The following is a 17661-nucleotide window of genomic DNA, read 5'->3' on the forward strand; positions in this document are numbered from 1 at the left end:
AACAGCAAACGATCCTGCCAGAAGTTCCAGACAATTGATATGGAGCCTGGTTTCCCCTGGAGACCAACTGCCTCCCGTAGTGAATCCCTCGCAATGAGCACCCCAACCATGAAGGCTGGCATCCGAGTCTATGGTGAACTCCGGTTGCGGACCCATAATGGCTCTGCCATTCCACGCTTCCAGGTTCTTGATCCACCATCGCAATTCGTCCCGTGTGTCCGAGTCCAAGGAAATGAGATCTGCGTAAGAAGCCCCTTCGCGGAGGTGAGCTATCTTCAGACATTGAAGAGCTCGATAGTGCAACGGGGCAGGAAAGATCGCCTGGATCGATGATGTTAACAATCCCATGATCCTGGCAAGGTAACAAATAGAAATGAAAGGGCGGTTGAGAGCCCGGGTCAATTCCTTGCGAATAGTACGGATCTTGGCAGAGGGTAGACTGAGGGACCCTGATTCCGCGTCCACTAGGAAACCCAGAAATTCCATCCTGTGGGCAGGCGTCATACATGACTTCTCCTCGTTGATGAGGAAGCCCAAATCCACCAGAAGGGTAATTGTCAACTGAAGGTGCAACAACAACGTCTGCTGGTCCTGGGCCATGATCAGGAGATCGTCCAGGTAGATGATAAGCCTTACTCCTTGCATACGAAGCCAAGCCACCACAGGCCGTAGCAGTTTGGTGAAGCACCACGGAGCTGATGAAAGCCCAAAAGGAAGACATGTAAAACGCCATCTCCGTGCCTTCCAAAAGAACTGGAGCAGGTCCCGCGACGTTTCTGCCATGGGTACAGTGAGATACGCGTCTTGTAAGTCCAACTTCACCATCCAGTCGTTTGGTAAAAGTAAGTCTCGAAGGAGATGGATTCCTTCCATCTTGAAATGTCTGTAACGAACTAAAGCGTTTAGTGACCTGAGATTGATCACTGGACGAAAGCCGCCTCCCTTCTTTTGAACCAGAAATATGTTGCTTACATAACCTGGCGACTCTGCGTTGGCGAGTTCTATAGCACCTTTCTCCCATAAATTTGACAATTCTGTCTCTATCAAAATCTGGTCTTGAGGGGAGAACATAATAGGAGACGGAAGAACAGGCTGGTACGGAATATCTATCAACTCTATTTCGTAACCCCGAACACAATTGAGGACCCACACGTCTGCCGTGAGATTTTCCCAAGCAGGGAAAAAATGACGGAGACGACCTCCCACCAGAAGACGGGAAGAAGGGATGGTTATATGTGTACTCACCATAGGGACGTCGCTGTGCTCTTCCCGAACCTCGTGAGCGCCATGGTCTGGCTCTTGACGGGAAAAATGGTGAAACCTGTCTGTACTGTCGGAAGTTGTCCATCCTGGTAGGAGGGGGTTGAGAGAAAGAGCCTCTGGAAGTTCGTGATGAACTAAAGGTGTTACGGCCGGCCAGACGGCCCCTGAATCTGCCGGCCCTGGTGGAAACCCGATTGTCGAAGACACGTCTCATAGAGGATTGGGCCTTATCTAACGCAGTGAAAGCCCCTACAAACCTCCCAAGTTCTTTTATGAAAGAATCTCCAAACAATAGCCCCTGAGCATCCTTGCCCGATTCAGTAAGGGCAAGGTTAACCAACTTAGGCTCCACTTTTAAGAGAATGGCTTTACGCCTCTCAATACAAAATGAGGTGTTAACGTTGCCCGCAATACATATAGCCCTCTGGATCCAGCCTAAGAGGGTATCCGGGTCAACGGCCTCACCCTTGTCTTTGGCAGTAGCCGCCAATTCAAACAATTTGGCCAAAGGACCAAAAATATCTAGGTGCTTGTCTTGACAAGACTTGAGGGCAGCCTCTAAGCCCTTTCTGGGGTTCCACCCTGACTTAGATAAGTATTGAACCATTTTAGGGTCCACCACAGGAGTCTCACAGACCTTGTTAGGTACAATAGGTCGTGGACATTCAGCCCGGAGCTTTTGTCTAGCAGTTTTACTAAGTGGTCGCCTGACCCATTTCTCGAGGTATTGGGCGATATGATCCGCCGGAACCCATTCAGCTGATCTAGGGTGATGGAGATCCTCGGGATCGAAAAGGGAATCACACTGGGGATCCAGAATACCCTCCGTGGTCGGGGAAACGTGAGAGACCTTTTGGTCCTCGAGAGTGGGGGATGCTAGCCCCGAGGAACGTAAAGGTTCCTCATCCAAAACCTCATCCTCGGCCGAGGACACATCCGACACAGACCAGACCTCCTCTGCGGAGTCAAGCTCCGAATCCGAAACGTCGATGAGTGCCTTTGCGCACTTCCACCGCCGCGCCCGTTCTGCCTGGCGCGGAAAGGCTCGTTTGCGTGCTGAAATCACGCCATCTTGGGCGGCATGTACATCGCCAGTCATATAATTTCTGGAGGTCGGAGGATTAAGATGCTTACGTTTAGCAAGCGCCTTCCTAGGTGCTGATAACATGGGAGGGGCTGAGGAATGATGGTCAGGTGGTAAACTAGAAGTATGTTGAGGTACATTTTGATGAGAGGATTTTAGGGCCTGAGAAATTGAGTGAGACAATGTGGAGGTCATGGAGCCCATGGCTGCCAAAATGGCCTCTGAGACAGACTTTTGAAAGTCCATGTGGAGGCCTGCCCCTGAAGAGGATTCACCTCCTTCCATACTCATAGGTGAAACATTAGCAGTAACTTCCCCAGTAGGGGTTAAATTTTTGGTTGCCTGAGCAGGCATATCACTAGAAGTTTTATGCATGACTGAACAGGTGCTTAGAAGATAAGAACCTATGTGAAGAAAAAACTAACCTACTAAAATAAACTTACCCCTGCCTGGAAAAAACTGTGAAAAAAGTAATAAAACGCGGTACTGCAAGACAAAGACAGGTTCACCAGGGTGTAAGAGATGCTGATAGGTAGAAACGCCTGAAAACGATCAGAAAACGCTAACACGGCCGTCACAGCAGGCTTCGTGAGGAAGAAAAACGAAGCCACAATATGAAGAAACGGCGGACTCGCACATGCGCAGAAGAACGCGTAACACGTCCATTGCCGGAATGGCAGAGAAAAAAACCCCGCGAACAGCCGAAAAACGGAACGGAGCCGTCGGGTTCGCGTCTAAGAGGGACACAACTCAAACAAACTAAAGTCCAAGGCAGAACCAAACTCAAAAGCACAACGAACTGACAATAAGGAGAGAGTAACACTGGAGGTAGGAAACACTACATACGAAAGAGGGGTCAGCCGAAGGAGAAATAAGCAATAGAGCAAAATAAGAAAATACACATATCGAAGAATTATATAAAAAAAAATCAAATATATATGGTAAAATATGAGAGAATGCACTGGCAATACTTATCTTTCCAGTGAGCAGCAAAGAAAGAGGAAGTTTTGGAGGAGGAGTTTGGCGTTATGAAGCAGTCTGTTGTGGGATTGATTGTTGGAGTCACATGTTATACTATATATTTTTTCTCTTTGTACCTTTATTCATTTTTTCTTGCTGCTATTTTATCCAGTAAAGAAAGAGTTAAGCAATAGGAGCCTCCGTGTCTTGTCATAAAATCCAAATTTTCAAGCAATTGTACTGGAAATAATAATGCCAAGGTCGCAGGTTCAATCCCCGTATGGTCCTGTTGCTTCTTTTCTCTCTTTTCAGCACAGTCTTAACATGAGCTGTTGCAACGTGCAAACCTTGTCCCGTACGCACGTCGTATCTGGCTAAGGAAAGCTACTGATACAGGATTTAGCGCTTTTTGGAGCACGTGCTTGTAGTTAGTCCTCCTTAGTATAGAGAAAACTTCTTACTCTGTGCTGTCTACCTCTGAATCTGTTGCGGATGGATAGTATTAAATACGTCTCGCAAGCCTAATTGCCTATGCCGGGAGATATGGTAAGGTATCTCTAACTAGCACTCGTCCTCTTTTTCACAAGCTGGGGCAAGCCCGGGGGTAGAGACTCTTTACCTTTTTAACGATACAGCTTGTCCATTAGTAGCTTTTTTGATGATGACAATACAAATTTTTGGCGCAATTGTACGGGAAATAATAATGGCAAGGTCGCGAGTTCCATCCCGGTACAAGCCAGTCACTTCTATTCTCTCCTTTCAGTACAGTCTTAAAAGGTGCGAAGTTGGTACAAAACGTAGTGGCGAGGTAAGTCCTTTAATTGATTCCCTTTTGATGACAATCCAAATTTTCAAGCAGTCTTAAAAGGTGCGTGAGCTTTTGCAGTGTACAAATCTTGCACCACACACTCTTTAAATCTGTCTACCGAAAATCACTGATACAGGTTTTATGGCTTTCGGGAGCGGCCACACCCACTGCTAGTCCTCGTTAGTATAGTGGTGAGTATCCCTGCCGGTCACGTGGGAGTTCGATTCCCTGACGGGGAGGCCTTCTGTGCTGTCTTCTGTACTGTTCTCATATTTATTTAACTGTCCACCATATTATCGGTTCTTCCATCACCATATTGTTTCTATGTATGGTCGTTTTGCTGCCATCTGCTGGCCAGAATTTGTATGCTGCACGCCTCTGTTCTTGTTAATAAAGCTTTCCTTTGCTGGGTGTGTTTTCAGGAGCCTGGGTCCATGTCACTTCCTGCAACCCTTGTGTGAGGGATCTGCTTTCTGTGTGACTGGACATTCATCACTCGGGCTCGTAAGGCATCAGTTTTTTGACCAGCAGTTAGCCTCAGGAAAGATATCAACAGACAACACCAAGGTCATTTCAGTATTATACCAATGTTTGTATTTTGGGTCAAATAAACCCACATTGATTCAAATCACTGTGTCTACGTGTATCCGTCTAACCTGAGCTTTTGCCGGTCCTGTCTGCTCCACTGCTTGGACACGAAGGTAGGAAAGTCACACAGCCACTACCAGTTACACCTTCATTCGCCTTCATGTGGAGACAGAACAGTCAAAAAACTGCCTTAGTGACCAGTACCACACTCAGGAATCTCCCTAGCAACAGGCCCACGTGCAGCAAATCTGCCCAGCCACTGAACATGTCTGGACAAGCCTAGGGGAATCAACGTGCATCCGCAGTATCTACTCCCTCGCCTGGAAGTCCTCCACAACTCCAAAAACCCAGCAATTCACTCAAAACACCTTAGGAAGCTTATCAAGTGCCCTATAGGAACCGTGCAGCAATTTTCAGCCCCCAATTCAAAAGTTTATTTTCTTAAAGAGATAGCGCACCTTAAATCAAAATGGCCGAAAAGGACCTTGCTCAGTTCCCCAGTGATAAAACAAAGCAAATGCAACCTGATAATGATAATTATGAAGAGCAGGAAGCAGAACCCACGCTTCCAGCAGACCAAGACGCACGACCAAGACGCTTTCTTAAACCGACGATAAAGGTCATTGAAAACTATCACACCATGAAAGATGAGCTATGTGATAACCTGGAAGAGCAATGGGAACGGGTTTCCTCCCTCATGTCAGGACTTAAATCCTCCTCAGGTGGTGCTGCCAGCTTACAAGTCGCCGTTGGACGGCTGAACACAGCTTATGAAAGATACAAGGGACTATCCACAAGGTATATAACCTTTCTAAGAGACTCTAATATCGATGAAGCCTCATCAGAACTGAGCAAGGCAGAATCATTAGACAGAGAAAGAGACGCCATGGTGCAGGATGTTAAAGATAAAGCGGAACTCCATATCTCTCATATGCAGGAAACTAGATCACACAGATCAAATTCATCTAAACATTCCTCCCGGTCATACAGATCATCGCGCTCTAGAAGCTCAGCCATGAGTGACAGAATAATAGAGGCCCGCATAAATGCAGAACAATCCAAGGCGAGACGTACCTTCATTGAGAAAACAGCTCTTGCAAAGGCAGAAGCAGAAGCTCGGATAAAGATTTTTGAATCAGAGATGGATGAGGAAATTGTGTTAGCCAAAGTAAGAATACTTGAGCAAGCATTGAGCCAAGGTCTTGATCCAGTCTGCTCGCTACCACTGGAAATGGACGATCCAGTCGATCGCACCAGTGACTATGTGCTGAAACAGTTACCCGTGCCACCCCTTATTTCCAGTACTGTACAAGTCGACAACACTGAAACCTCCGAACCAGCTTTACCTACGGTGCTAGTGCCACCCACAGCACCCGAGCAAGCTAATAACTGTCACCCGGATGTGCCCACTCAAGGACAGTTATTACAGCAAGATCAGGTGCTTTCTGGCCTACCTCCACAGCTCAAGCAGCAGTCATCAGAATCTACAGAGGCTAAACCACGGCTCAACCCTGCAGCAACATCATTCTACCCGGTAGCGTCTCACCCTTTCACGCCAAGCAACCCATACGCCCCAGGGGCATCACAAGTTGTCATGGCAACAAGCAGTGAGAAATCAGATATGTCTGAGTTTGCCAGGTTTATGGTGAGCAGAGAGCTAATCAACACCAGTCTTTCAAAGTTCGATGACCGTGCAGAGAGCTATAGAGCCTGGAAAGCAACCTTCAAAGCCGCCATTGCCAACCTCAACCTAACCGTAGAGCAAGAACTTGACCTCATGATCAAATGGTTGGGCCCAGGCTCTACAAATCGTATCAAGAGCCTCAGAACTGTCTATGTGGGACAAGCAGAAGCAGGTCTCGCTGCCGCCTGGCAGAGACTTGAACGGACCTTTGGTAGTGCAGAAGCGATAGAGAAGGCCCTATTCCAGAGACTGCAAAACATCCCAAAGATCAATCTCAAGGAAGTCCATAAGCTTCAGGACTTAAGTGATCTGCTCATGGAACTGGAGCTAGCCAAAAGAGACCCTCGTTTGACTGGGCTGTGCTACCTGGATACAGCGCATGGAGTGAACCCAATTGTTGTGAAGCTACCATACGGTCTGCAAGAGAAGTGGGCAGCGTCGGTCTCAAGGTACAAAAGAGCACATGACGTCACCTTTCCCCCATTTATTCATTTCTGTAGGTTCATCGATGAACAGTCCCAGATGAGGAATGACCCCAGCCTTGACTTCCTGGGGTCCAACACTATAGCCTCAGCGACGTCATCATCAGGGTTTGAAAGTGTCATGCATAAACACAGAGACTTTAAGAGCAGCGTGAGCGTTAGAAAGACTAACCTACCATCACCTGCAGTACCCACGGGAAAACAGTACACTACCTCATTAGGAAACAAGTCCTTCAATCGTGAATGTCCCATTCATAAAAAACCACACTCACTGAACAAATGCAGAGGGTTTAGATCCAAAACCATACAGGAGCGCAAGAAAGTCCTCACCGAGCTTGGGGTATGTTTCAGATGCTGCGCTTCATTGGAGCACATGGCCAAGGACTGTAAATCTGCCATCAAGTGTGAAGAGTGTCATAGCGAAAGACATGCCTCAGCTATGCACCCAACCCCACTCGCCAGGGACTCACCGGCTGCAGTTGCCATTAGCCCCGCTCCAAGTCATGGCGGGGAGCCCCAGAATCACGCCAACACCGCCACAGCTGTTTCCTGCTCATGCTTGGAAGTATGTGGGGAGAGTCAGAATGAGAAATGTTGTGCCCGACTATGCCTAATCAAGGTTTACCCAGACGGACAACCAGAAAAGGCAGTAAGAATGTATGCCATCATCGACGACCAAAGTAACCGGTCCCTAGCGGGACCTAAATTCTTTGAAGCCTTTGGAATCAAAGGACCATCAGAACCCTACACCTTAAACACCTGCTCGGGCCGCATAGAGACTAGCGGCAGAAGGGCACAAGGATTCATTGCTTCTCCTATCAATGGGGATACCGAAATACCCCTACCGACGCTGATCGAATGCGACCAAATACCCAACCATAGGGATGAGATTCCTACCCCAGAAGTTGCATTTCACCAACCACACCTAAGGCACCTAGCCAGCCTTATCCCACCTATGGACATCAACGCCGAGATTCTACTCCTGCTCGGCAGAGACAATCTAAGGGTACACAAGGTGCGTCAACAATGTAATGGTCCCGACTATGCACCATACGCCCAGAGACTGGACTTGGGATGGGTAGTCATAGGGAACGTATGCTTAGATCAACCAGGAATTGACTCCTTCAAGACTTATGTGCGTGGAGATGGACGCACAACTTGCATTAAGCCGTGTCCTCATCACTATGAGGTGAAAGAGAAGTCTCCAGACCTCATACAGCCACCTGACATAATTTCTCCCTTCTTTGCCGAAGACTTGGGGAGATCAGTCTTTCACACAACCAAGAACGACGATAAAGTAGCCTTGTCAGTAGAGGACAGAGAATTTGTCAAGATAATGGACAGAGAGTCCTTTAAAGACGAAACCGATCACTGGGTTTCTCCATTACCCTTCCGAGCTACCAGGCTAAGACTCCCTAACAATCTGGAACAAGCTCTGTCTAGATTTAACTCTCTTCAGCGTACCATGAACAGCAAGCCTGAAATGAGAAAACACATTGTCGCCTTTATGGATAAAATATTCCGTAACAACCACGCAGAAACAGCTCCATCCTTAAGGAAGAACGAAGAGTGCTGGTACTTGCCTTCATTCGGAGTGTATCATCAATGGAAACCTAATCAAATTAGGGTTGTTTTCGATTCAAGCGCCAAACATCAAGGTGTATCTCTAAATGATGTTCTTCTCACAGGTCCCAATCTGACAAATAACTTAGTAGGAGTGCTGATGAGGTTCAGGAAAGAGCCTGTCGCCATCACTGCCGACATTGAACAGATGTTCCACTGTTTCGTAGTCAGAGAGGACCACCGGAATTTCCTCAGGTTTCTGTGGTACAAGGACAATGACACCAATGCAAAGATGGTGGAGTATCGAATGAGGGTGCATGTATTTGGAAACAGCCCTTCACCTGCCGTAGCAACTTACGGCCTTCGGAGAACTGCATTAGAAGGGGAGTCCGAGTATGGAGCAGACGCGAGAGACTTTGTAGAAAAGGACTTCTACGTAGATGACGGACTCAAATCACTACCGACTGAAGAAGCGGCTATCAGTCTGCTCAAGAGGACTCAAAGAATGTTGTACCAAGCTAAACTTAGACTACACAAAATTGCTTCAAACAGCCTGGCCGTAATGAGAGCCTTCGAGTCAGGTGATCATGCACCTGGATTCAAGGACATTAACCTGGGACTGGACAGTCCACCTGTGCAGAGGAGCTTGGGCCTCAGGTGGGATCTCTCGGCCGACTCCTTCGGTTTTCAAATAAGTTGTGCAGACAAGCCATTCACAAAACGTGGTGTCCTATCAGTGGTGAACAGCCTATTTGATCCGCTGGGATTTGTAGCACCCATCACCATACAAGGTAGATCCCTACTGAGACAACTTTCTGAAACCGTCAAGGATTGGGATACCCCACTTCCTTCTGATAAAGAGCAAAAATGGGAAGCCTGGAAACAATGTTTGTGTGCCTTGGATGAGATCCACATCCCGAGATGCTATGTCAAAACCTCATCTACCTCTAGCATAAAGAAAGAACTCCACGTGTTCTCAGACGCCTCCACGGAAGCCATTGCAGCGGTTGCCTATCTGAAGGTGACAGAACTCAACAAACAAAGTCACATTGGATTCGTCTTTGGTAAGGCTAAGTTGGCTCCCAAGCCTGATCATACTATTCCCAGACTTGAACTCTGTGGGACTGTGTTAGCAGTGGAGATTGCAGACTTCATACAACAAGAACTGGGTGTCGACATAGAAGAGGTCCAGTATTACACGGACAGTAAGGTCGTTTTAGGTTACATTTATAATCGGACTAAACGATTTTATGTGTACGTCAGTAACCGCATAGAGAGAATCAGGAGGTCTTCAAAACCTGAACAATGGCACTATGTGCCATCCAACTTTAATCCAGCAGACCACGCCACTAGGCCGATGTCTATAGGTTCCTTTATTAACTCTTCTTGGCTTACAGGTCCGGAGTTTCTGTTGAGACAGAGGGACGAATGTGTACAGGAAGTTTTCAGCATCCAGGATCCGGATAATGATCCAGAAATCCGCGCTGAAGTTAGTGCATTAGTTACTGGAATAAAGCAAACCTCCAGCCTCGGTTGTCAGCGCTTCCAGCGTTTCTCCTGTTGGATGAGACTCGTCAGAACTATCGCTAGGTTAGTGCACATTGCGAGATGTTATCACAGTACTCAACAAGATAAGGATTGTCATGGCTGACACGTCTGTCATAAACCCCTCTCTGCTGAAGATATCTCTCATAGTGAGTCCCTCATAATACGCCATGTCCATCAGGAAGAATTCAACGTAGAATGGAAGTGCTTGTACAACAAGCAGCGGATTCCAATAAAAGGCCCTCTTGCCAATTTAAATCCAGTTATGGACGGTTCTGGCTTGCTGAGAGTCGGTGGTCGTTTGAATCAAGCCCACCTAGGAGTTGCAGAACAAAATCCTCTCATCATTCCCAGCAAACATCATATCACTGTCTTGCTGATCCGACACCACCACGAAAAGGCTGAACACCAAGGCAGACAAATCTCTGAGGGCAGGTTACGGTCTGCAGGCCTTTGGATTATAGGTATGAAAAAACGTGTGGCCCAAATACTTCACGACTGCGTGCACTGTCGTAAAGCAAGAGGAAAACAACTATACCAACAAATGGCTGACTTGCCTGTGGATAGACTATGTACAGAGCCACCATTCACCTACGTTGGCCTAGACATTTTCGGGCCATGGATGGTGTCTGCACGCAGGACCAAAAGTAAGCGTTGGGCTGTACTATTCACTTGCATGAGTGTGCGTGCCGTTCACATAGAGGTGATAGAATCCATGGACACATCCAGCCTTATTAATGCCTTAAGACGGTTCTTCGCAATCAGAGGACCAGCGAAACAGTTGAGGTCTGACCGCGGAGGAAACTTCATCAGAGCAAGTAAAGAACTGAACATCGATACCAAGCCCACTCAAGATCAGTTGGCAGAGAAAGGTTGCACTTGGATTTTCAATCCTCCTCATAGTTCCCACATGGGGGGCTCCTGGGAGAGGATGATCGGGATCTCACGCAGCATCTTGAATTCTATGTTAATGGATGTAAACTCTTCAAGGCTCACACATGAGACCCTAGTCACCCTTCTCGCTGAAGTTTCAGCCATAATCAATTCAAGACCACTTGTGCCAGTGTCGATGGATCCTGAAACACCAACTGTACTGACTCCTGCTATTCTCCTTACCCAAAAAACGGAGGATACGCTAATACCTAGTAAAGAATTTACCCATGCGAACATCTACCAGAAACAATGGAAACGTGTACAATACCTAGCGGATTACTTCTGGAAGAAGAAAATGGCAACACCACAAACCAAACTTGAAAGAAGGAGACCTCGTGTTGATGAAGGAGCAACAAACCGAACGGATTCACTGGCCTATGGGACTTATTACAAAGGTTTTTCCTAGCAAAGATGGCAGGGTCCGGAAGGTGGAGTTGACTATCTTCAGGGTGAGCATAAAACGTTTGCAAGGCCAATTAACGAACTTATTATGATACTACCCATCGAGAACATCCCTGCAGGATAAACAGAACTGAACTTGAATTTTGTGGATCTTCTCCATTCCAAGTTTGAAACAGGACTATGTTGTAATGTTTCCTGTTTTATTCTAACATGTTTGTTACAGGTTTGTTCCATATATTTTTTGGAAATTACTCATAGTGAAATTCCCTTGGGAATTTCAGACGGGGAGTGTGCTGTCTTCTGTACTGTTCTCATATTTATTTAACTGTCCACCATATTATCGGTTCTTCCATCACCATATTGTTTCTATGTATGGTCGTTTTGCTGCCATCTGCTGGCCAGAATTTGTATGCTGCACGCCTCTGTTCTTGTTAATAAAGCTTTCCTTTGCTGGGTGTGTTTTCAGGAGCCTGGGTCCATGTCACTTCCTGCAACCCTTGTGTGAGGGATCTGCTTTCTGTGTGACTGGACATTCATCACTCGGGCTCGTAAGGCATCAGTTTTTTGACCAGCAGTTAGCCTCAGGAAAGATATCAGCAGACAACACCAAGGTCATTTCAGTATTATACCAATGTTTGTATTTTGGGTCAAATAAACCCACATTGATTCAAATCACTGTGTCTACGTGTATCCGTCTAACCTGAGCTTTTGCCGGTCCTGTCTGCTCCACTGCTTGGACACGAAGGTAGGAAAGTCACACAGCCACTACCAGTTACACCTTCATTCGCATTCATGTGGAGACAGAATACCTTCCTTTAGTGCTTTTGATTGCTCTGCTGGATTTCCACCTTTGCAAATGAAACCCCAATACCGATTGTAAGAGTAAAATCCTTACTCTGCGCTTTCCAGCGGAAGGAAGTTGGTACAAAACGTAGTGGCGAGGTAAGTCCATTAGTTGATTCCCTTTTGATGACAATCCAAATTTTCAAGCAATTGTACTGGAAATAATAATGCCAAGGTCGCAGGTTCAATCCCCGTATGGTCCTGTTGCTTCTTTTCTCTCTTTTCAGCACAGTCTTAACATGAGCTGTTGCAACTTGCAAACCTTGTCCCGTACGCACGTTGCATCTGGCTAAAGAAAGCTACTGATACAGGATTTAGGGCTTTTTGGAGCACGTGCTTGCAGTTAGTCTGCGCTTTCCAGTGGAAGGAAGTTGGTACAAAACGTAGTGGCGAGGTAAGTCCTTTAGTTGATTCCCTTTTGATGACAATCCAAATTTTCAAGCAATTGTACTGGAAATAATAATGGCAAGGTCGCGAGTTCCATCCCGGTACAAGCCAGTCACTTCTATTCTCTCCTTTCAGTACAGTCTTAAAAGGTGCGTGAGCTTTTGCAGTGTACAAACCTTGCACCACACACTCTTTAAATCTGTCTAACGAAAGTCACTGATACAGCTTTTAGGGCTTTCCGGAGCAATTGCACCCACAGCTAGTCCTCGTTAGTATAGTGGTGAGTATCCCCGCCTGTCACGCGGGAGACCGGGGTTCGATTCCTTTTTTGATGATGACAATACAAATTTTTGGGCAATTGTACGGGAAATAATAATGGCAAGGTCGCGAGTTCCATCCCGGTACAAGCCAGTCACTTCTATTCTCTCCTTTCAGTACAGTCTTAAAAGGTGCGTGAGCTTTTGAAGTGTACAAACCTTGCACCAGACATTCTTTAAATCTGTCTAACGAAAGTCACTGATACAGGTTTTAGGGCTTTCGGGAGCAGCCGCACCCACAGCGAGTCCTCGTTAGTATAGTGGTGAGTATCCCCGCCTGTCACGCGGGAGACCGGGGTTCGATTCCCTGACGGGGAGGCCTTCCCTAAGTGCTTTTGATTGCTCTGCTGGATTTCCAGCTTTGCAAATGAAACACCAATACCGATTGTAAGAGTAAAATCCTTACTCTGCGCTTTCCAGCGGAAGGAAGTTGGTACAAAACGTAGTGGCAAGGTAAGTCCTTTAGTTGATTCCCTTTTGATAACAATCCAAATTTCCAAGCAATTGTACTGGAAATAATAATGCCAAGGTCGCAGGTTCAATCCCCGTATGGTCCTGTTGCTTCTTTTCTCTCTTTTCAGCACAGTCTTAACATGAAGCCCATGGAGCAGCGCAGCTTAGGCGGAGTGGGCCTTGACAGAGCTAGGTGGTGTGCAAAAAGGAAGGATTTAATTTAATTGGTTTAGAATTGTTATGGGTGGGGTTATTAGTAAGGTATATAAGTGGCAACCATTTTGTAAACTGTCACTTAACTGCTTATCCAAATCCTGGTTGTTCTGTATTGAGCAATTTGGTTCGGAGAGGCTTTTGCTTTCTTTTTCAGATGGAGCGGGAAATTGAGGAGACTCTGGAGGGGCTTCGGATGGCTACGAGGGAACGTGGTACCGGTTGGCTGAGGGAGCAGTTGGCACCTGTGTTGGACGTCGCGGCGGTTCCTTCGTCGGGTCGGCCTGTGCGGCGCACACGGCCTCCGGAACGCTTGAGCCCGGAGTTGTCATCTGGTGGACGTCGGGTCCGGAGCCGTTCAGGAGACAGGCGTGACGAGAGTGTTGGAGGCCGGGGCGGAGTTGGTGTTCGTGGGAGTGGTACTTCGCGGGCGCCCCGTGGTTTTCAACGGGCCCTGGCGGAACAGCAGAGGTTGGAGGTCGACATGGCTGGTGTGGGTCGCGGCTACGTTGGCAGGTATGAGGAAACGAGTGCGGCGGGCCCCGGGAGGTCGAGGGGTGCTGTTAGGTCAGCGGGGGGTGAGATAGGTGGCAGCGTGGTTGGCGGTGCGTCTGCCCCTGAGGTGCGCAGTGGTGGGAATTCTCCGTCGTGCTCGTCGGAGGAGGAGGGAGCGGTTTCTGCAGCGTTGAGGGTTAGTGGCAGCCCCCGAGCGTTTTCTGCGGGCCTTCGGTGCGGAGAAGGTGCCGTTTCGGCGGCTGAGCAGCTGACTGGAGGTGGTGAGAGTTTCGCGGCGGGCCTCGGGCGGTCCCGTGGTGCCGTCTCCGGTTTTACGGCCACTTCATTGGGCCGGGCTCAGCGTGTGACGCAGGATGTTGGGTTGTTGGTTGAGGAGGCTAGTTCTAGGCAGGTGGGTCGCGGTGGCCGCACTTTGGGGTTTGAGAGTCAGGCGCAGGATGTTTCTTTTCTTCGGGATAGTATTGAGGCGCTGTCTTCGTCGGGGGGTTTAGGTAGAGGTTTTAATAGGGCTTGTGATAGGTCTAGGTCTCCCTGTGGTAGTCCGGGGAGGGAGGTTGGGGATGTTAGTGGTTTTCGGTCTCGGATTCCTGTTCGGCGTGGTTCGTCTGTTCGTGTGGAATCTTTTTCTGTGCCTCGTATTTTATCTCCTTCTAGGTCTTTCGGTGCGGTTGGAGGTCATGGCCCGGGTCCTCAGCGACGTCCTTCTGCGGCGGCTGGGGGTGATGGGAGTGCGGCCTTGCCAAGGGATTCTCATGATGGCGGCGGCCAGGATGCAGCCTCGGGGCTTGGAGCTGCAGCCAGAGGTTCCGGTGGTGAGTCTAGAGCTATGGTTGAAACCCGACAATTGTTAGACGGTTTGAAGGGGTTGTTGGGGTCTCTGCAGAAGGGGTCTCAGGTGAGTTCTGGTTGTGGGCAGGTGTGGTCTTCAGTTGGCTCCTGTGTGGGAGCAGGCGGTGCGGTAGTTGTGCCAGCAGTGGAGGGAGCGGATAGTGGTGAGGCTTTGGTCTCGGGGGCTTCTTCGGTTAGTGTCGAGAGGGCAGAATTGACAGGTGGGATTCCGGATTCGGCTAGGCAGAACGCCTATGTTTCTTTTGCTGGCCCCCTGGGGGTTCATCTGAAGCAGGATGTTAAGGATAAGATTTGGAAAGGGGATTTTGTGGAGATATTTTCTTTGTTGCCTTTGGAGGAGTTTATAGATTTGAAAGAGGAGGATAAGAAGGATGCTAAGAAGGAGGAGGAGGAAAAGAAAAAGCGTTATAGGAAGATTCCCAAGTCGTTTGGTAACTGGTTGAGGGCATTTTGTATATTGGCTAGTGTTATTGGGGAGAAGTCGGCTAATTTGTGCTCTCCCCTTTTTTGTTACTTGGATGGTATCTGGGAAGCGTATAGAACGTATGGGGGTCTGGCGTGGTGGAAATACGACGAGCAGTTTAGGCAGCGGTTGTCGGCTAATCCAGGTATGCGGTGGGACCAGATGGACCTGCCATTGTGGATGAAGCTTATGATGGCGCAGAAGGCGCAGCCCTTTCAGTCGGGGGCCGGCGCGGGCGGGCACGGTTCCGCGTCGGCCGTCAATAGGAAAGGTTTTTGTTGGCTGTTCAACGACAGCCATTGTAAGTGGGGGTCTGCTTGCAAGTTCAAGCATGAATGTTCCGGTTGTGGGGGCGCCCATAGTTTCACGAAGTGTTTCAAGAAGGGGAAATCTGGAGGAGTCCCGGGAACTACGTCTTCCGGGTCCGGGGCCGCTTCCTCTGGGGCTAACCCCGGTGAGGTTAAACGCGATGCTACCCTGGCTAAGCCGTTACGGTAATCGTGAAGCGGCTCAGTTGTTGTGCGACGGTTTTCGGTATGGGTTTTACATTCCTTTTTCTGTTAGGCAATTTAGAAGTTGTAATCGGAATTTGAAGTCGGTTTTGGAGTTTCCAGAGGTGGTGAGGGACAAGTTGGCAAAGGAAGTCTCTTTGGGCAGGATGGCGGGTCCTTTTTCTTCTCCCCCTCTGGGTAATTTACGTCTGTCACCTTTGGGGGTGGTACCTAAGAAGGAAGTTGGGAAGTACAGGTTGATCCATCACCTGTCATACCCGAAGGGTTTGTCGGTGAACGATGACATTGCTGAGGTGCTGTGTTCTGTTTCCTATGCATCATTTGACCAGGCTGTCGAGTTGGTTAGGAAGGCGGGCCCTAATGCCCTTATGGCTAAGGCAGATATTGAATCGGCATTTCGTTTGTTACCGATTCACCCGGATTGTCATCATCTGTTGGGTTGTTATTTTGAGGGTCAGTATTTTGTCGACTTGTGTCTCCCTATGGGTTGCTCCATCTCTTGTTCTTATTTTGAGACGTTCAGTTCGTTCCTCGAATGGGTGGTCAGGATGGAGGCGGGGAGTCGGTTTTTGGTTCACTATCTGGATGACTTTCTTTGTGTGGGTCCGTGTGGATCTGGGGAGTGTGGTTACTTGTTACGGATGTTGGAGTGGGTGGCCGGGTCGTTTGGCGTCCCGCTGGCTGCGGACAAAACCGAGGGTCCTACTACCTGTTTGAGTTTTTTGGGCTTGGAAATTGACTCGGTGGCGGGTGAATGCAGGCTGCCGCAAGATAAGCTGCGGGCGCTTAGGGATGTGGTTCACGAGTTTCGTGGTGTTCGGAAGGTGACCTTACGGCAGTTACAAGCCTTGATTGGTCGTTTGAATTTTGCGTGTAGGGCCATTCCCATGGGTAGGATTTTCATTCGAAGTTTGTCACGGGCCACTTCGGGCGTCCAGTTGGCGCATCATTTTGTACGGGTTTCGGCAGCTATGAGAGCTGATTTGGAGGTATGGGAGGTGTTTTTGCAACATTTTAATGGTACGGTGTTTTTTCGCAGGGAGTCGGTGTCCGCCGAAGAGTTGGAGCTTTATACTGACGCTTCGGGGAGTGTTGGTTTTGGGGCGTATTTTCAGGGCCATTGGTGTGCGGAACGTTGGCCGGATTCTTGGAGGGATAGTCCGCTCATGCGCAACTTGGCGTTTTTGGAGTTTTTTCCTTTGGTGGTCGCCTTGTCTTTGTGGGGCGATTCGTTTCGTGATAAGAAGGTGGTGTTTTTCTCGGATAATATGGCGGTGGTTCATGCGGTAAATCGGCTGTCGGCTTCTTCTATGGCGGTGGTTCGGTTGTTACGGAGGTTTGTTCTGCTCTGCATGTCTCTTAATGTGGTGTTTCGGGCTGAGCATGTCCCGGGTTTCTTAAATGTTATAGCGGATTCCCTGTCTCATTTTCAGTGGGATCGGGGCTCAGGATTCAGGTCTGGTCTGTCCGGACGAGATGTGGCACTTAGGGACGAGTTGCTTGCTGGAGGCGTGAGGGCATCGTTGGCGCCGGTAACATGGTCGGCTTATGGTAAGGTTTGGGCCGATTGGGACAGGATGGTTTCCTGTGTGGGATCTGTGCATACGGCAGCGGAACAGCTGGATGTGCTGTTGTGGTTCCTGTTTGATTTGGTTTCAAAAGGGGCTTCCCCCGCGGTCTTGGGGAGGAATATGTCAGCTTTGGCGTTTTTGTTCAAGCTTAAGGGTTGGAAAGATCATACTAAGGAATTTTTGGTTCGTCAGGCTTTGAGGGGTTTTCGGAGGCGGGTTGGTGTT

General features: G+C 48.4%; 1 non-coding gene across 1 annotated transcript; it reads left to right on the top strand.

Annotated features, from left to right (window-relative positions):
• Nucleotides 1-13105: 13105 nt before the first annotated feature.
• TRNAD-GUC (transfer RNA aspartic acid (anticodon GUC)) lies at nt 13106-13177 on the top strand. The gene has a single exon. It is a non-coding gene; the product is annotated as a tRNA-Asp (tRNA).
• The last annotated feature ends 4484 nt before the right edge of the window (nt 13178-17661 follow it).

Source organism: Sceloporus occidentalis, unplaced genomic scaffold (genome assembly GCF_023333645.1).
Source record: "Sceloporus occidentalis isolate IW3139 unplaced genomic scaffold, rSceOcc1.0.p SCAF_22, whole genome shotgun sequence".
NCBI classification, from domain to species: domain Eukaryota; kingdom Metazoa; phylum Chordata; class Lepidosauria; order Squamata; family Phrynosomatidae; genus Sceloporus; species Sceloporus occidentalis.